Here is a 4,265-nt window from a genome sequence, read left to right as displayed (position 1 = left end):
TTGGAATAGGGTGTTACACGATCACCTCAGTGAAAATGGATTTACTCAGAATCCAGCAGACAATTGTGTCTACTACAAAGAAACAGCGAATGATAGGATCATACTGATCATCTGGGTTGATGATCTACTGATAGCAGCTAGGGACAGTGATTCACTCAATGATGTGAAGAAAATGTTGACAGCAAGGTTCAAAATGAAAGATCTTGGAGAACTTAAGCACTTTCTAGGCATAGATTTTAACCAGAGTGAGGGAGAGGTAAGAATGAACCAAAAGCGATACATATCAAAAATACTGGAGAAGTTTGGCATGTCAGAGTGTAAATCAAGGTCGACCCCATGTGAACAAAAATTAAACTTGGATGGTGATGAGGAACTTAGCGATTCTAGGAGATATCGAGAGGTGATAGGCAGCTTGATTTATGTAATGACATGTACAAGACCAGACCTAAGTTGGATAGTCAGCAAGCTTTCACAGTACCTATCACAGCCAAAACAACAACACATGATGGCGGCCAAACATGTGATGAGATACTTGAAATGCACAATCAACAAGGAGTTATGCTATAAGAAAAGTAAAGAGGCACTTAAACTTGTGGCATATAGTGATGCTGATTGGGCAGCAGACCTGAGGGATAGACGCAGTACTACAGGGTATTGTGTAGGTCTAACTAAAAAGGGTCCTGTTGTGTCATGGAAATCAAAGAAGCAGCCAACAGTTGCGTTATCCACATGTGAAGCTGAATATATGGCTTTGGCTGCGACTACTCAAGAATGCCTATACCTTATACAACTATTGAATGGAATGGATAGTGAGTGTAAATATGTGCCAGTCAAAATCTTGGAAGACAACCAAGGAGCAATTGCTTTGTCCAAAAATCCTGTAAATCGTCAGAGATGTAAACATGTTGATATTCGTTTTCATTTTGTTCGATCAGCACTCAATGATGGCAATATAACCATTGAATATTGCCCAACAGCAGAGATGGTAGCAGATGTTATGACTAAGCCTGCAACAAAGTTTAAGCTCGAGCAGTTTAGACATTTTCTTTTTGGAATGTAGCCTAAGCTGCCAAACAAACGTCAATGTGACAGATTGTTTTATTTTTGATTATTATTATTTATTTATTTTTGTGTGTGTATTATGAGAGCAAGTGGGGGTGTTGATTTTAGTGGGGGTCTTATGCTCTCATACAGTGATCTGATTGGACGTTACGTATTGCTGTATTGTATATAAGCAGGTGCATAATAAATGATTGTTCTCTTTCCGGTAAAGTAATTCCGATGGCGAGCTGTGTCACTTATTCCTCCGTAAATGTGTAGATAAAGTAAACCGGTTATCCTATCCTAAGATGTACAACGCAACATTCTCTCTCAAACAAAGTGATTCTCTCTCACTTCATCGACTAGTGTCTTTCTATGTATCTCATGTCTGTTGCCATCTCTCTCCCCCTCCTATCTGTCTCTCTCTCTCTGTAGGCCGATTTATACTTCTCCGTTTTTACGGAGACGGACATAGGGAACGCCCTCTCCGACGAGAAATTCCCTCTCCGTGCCCTCTCCGAGCCCCTCGGAGAGCTCTACGTGCACCTCCTGATTTTCCTGACTATCCGTCTGTCCGTTCGTCATTTTACGGATACCCCTTGGCTGTGATTGGTCCGTATTAAGAACCGCTTGCGTCAGGGGCGGGGTTGCCGTGATAAACAGGACTAACAGAATCCTTTGACCGCCATTGCTGTAAGTTTTTACAATTCATATTTCAGCTAAACAGTACATGTAAATCAGCATCTGAATTAAAATGTGACGAGAAATGGGCAGTGTAGTTGCTGAAAATGTGCCTATTTTATTGATGAAACGGCTAATTTGTACATTTGCTCCGACTTCTCGATAACCTAGGTAAATAAACACTCGACAACGACTTACAAAAAGCCGTTGCGCCACCTACTCTTCTGGCGGTGAATTGTTTTCAGCACCCACAGCCTTCGGAGTACTATAAATTCAACCAATCCGTCCAACTCCGTCCGTCTGTCTGTCCGTAACGGAGTCGGAGAAGTATAATTTGGCCTTGTCTCTCTCCCTGCCTACAGCATATTGTGTTTGACTATGACATAAACTACACTTGTTCTGGCGACTTGGGGGTGGCCCTGGAGGATCTGTGTGACCTGGATCAAGTGATAACCCCTGACGTCCAGCGAGTGTTCCTCCCTGTTGAGTCTCACGAGAGTGGTGTAATAGACAAGGTAAGGTGAGTCTCAACAACTTGGAAACAGCACGAGAGTCACGTAACAGACTAGGTAGACAAGGCAAGGAATACAAATATTTCACTTTATTGTTTTATTGTGAAAAGTTTTTACAACATCACTGTCAAACATCTGCTGTAGAACTTTCAGCGCAGTGAAATCCCCAGCCATAGCTCCGTGACTCTAGACAACGGCTGCTGTCCTGACCCTAACCCACTGAATGTATGTAAGTAGTAGTAGCACTTCCCCAGACAACCTCCTCTGAAACGTCCAAGCGCTCAGTGACCAAGCGCTCAGTATCCCACCTCCTCTGAAACGTCCAAGCGCTCGGTGTCCAAGCGCTCAGTATCCCACCTCCTCTGAAACGTCCAAGCGCTCAGTGTCCAAGCTCTCAGTATCCCTCCTCCTCTGAAACGTCCAAGCGCTCAGTGTCCAAGCAGACAACGCGGATACAGCGAGAGAGTGGCGTAATAGACAACGCAGACAACATTCCTCTTTCCTCATTCCTCCGAGACGAGGGGGGGAAGGGCGCTCAGACAGAGACCCAGGCTCCGCTCAATCATGTCCTACTATGAGGTATGCGGCAAGGTCTTATTCAGCTTTGTTGTTGTATTTACGTATCTATGATTTGTAGGTGTACATTGAAGGTCATTTTACAACTGCTCCCCAATGGAATGTCCCACAGTCACAATGTGGCAGGTCTGTCTAGTTCTTTGGGGTCTTTTAAATCTATCTTTAGATAAAGGATATTTATAAAAAGGATAAAGGATCATTATAGTCTGGAAAGTTGGTCTCAGCAAATAGAAAGATGATTGTGCAACTTAAAAAATATATGTTCGGTCAAGAATCTTTTCAGTTTTGAACAGTCATCATGTCATCCTTTTTTACCAAGGCAAGTTATGGTGGCTTGTGAAACTGCTTATTCTCTCTCACTTCATCTACTAGTCTCTTTCTATGTATCTCATGACTGTTGCCATCTCTCCCCCCCTCCTATCTGTCTCTCTGTCTCTCTCTCCCTCCCTACAGCATATTGTGTTTGACTATGACATAAACTACACTGGTTCTGGCGACTTGGGGGTGGCCCTGGAGGATCCGTGTGACCTGGATCAAGTTATAACCCCTGACCTCTAGAGTGTTCCTCCCTGTGGTCTACGGCTTCATCTTTGTCCTGGGCATCACTGGGAACGGCCTGGTGGTGATGGTGCTTGGCTGCCAGCACAGGTGAGAATAAAGATGGATGATGAAGAGGATGACAAAGATGATATTAGTTTAGTTCATTAGTAAGTTTAGTTAGTTACTTTGTACATTTTAATCAACAACAAAAAAAATTACGATCCGTACATTCGTTTATTGTATGCACATTCCTGTCACAGGAAATTCCTTGTTTGTGTGAACACATTACATGGTGGATAAAACAAATTCTGATTCTGATGTAGAAGATGACACACAGAGGGTTATATCTGATTGTCCCCAGGTCAAAATTTAGTCTGACAGACCACTACCGGCTGCACCTCTCTGCTGCCAATCTTCTCTTCGTGCTGACACTCCCGTTCTGGGCAGCGGATGCCACACTGACGGACTGGCGTTTCAGATTCAATATTCTTCTGTTGGTATTCACTATCGTTTTGAGTTGCTTGGTGGATTGGATGATTTGCACTCTCTCACATTAATAAGGAAAAAACAACACATATTGGCCATTTTTACACTTTATTCATTTTACACTGTCAGGGACCTCAGTAGCGTGTGGAAGATCCATTCGCAGCCACAACAGCTTGGCACCTCCTCCTCATGCTGGTCACCAGCCTGTTCACACACTGCTGTGGGATCGCCTCCCATTTCTCAACCAGGATTTGTCGCAAGTCAGCCAACATGTTTGCGTTGGTCACTCTGGCACATACAGCAGGCCCAAGCTGATCCCACTTGAAGCTCAAAACGAGAGTGAATACCAACAGAAGAATATTGCAGGGGATTTTGGCACATTTTTGGGGGCCGATACCCACACGGTTAGCTGTGTTGCTTGTTCCACGA

This window comes from Osmerus eperlanus, chromosome 28, assembly GCF_963692335.1.
Source record: "Osmerus eperlanus chromosome 28, fOsmEpe2.1, whole genome shotgun sequence".
Lineage (NCBI taxonomy): Eukaryota > Metazoa > Chordata > Actinopteri > Osmeriformes > Osmeridae > Osmerus > Osmerus eperlanus.
This window is presented reverse-complemented; position numbering follows the sequence as displayed.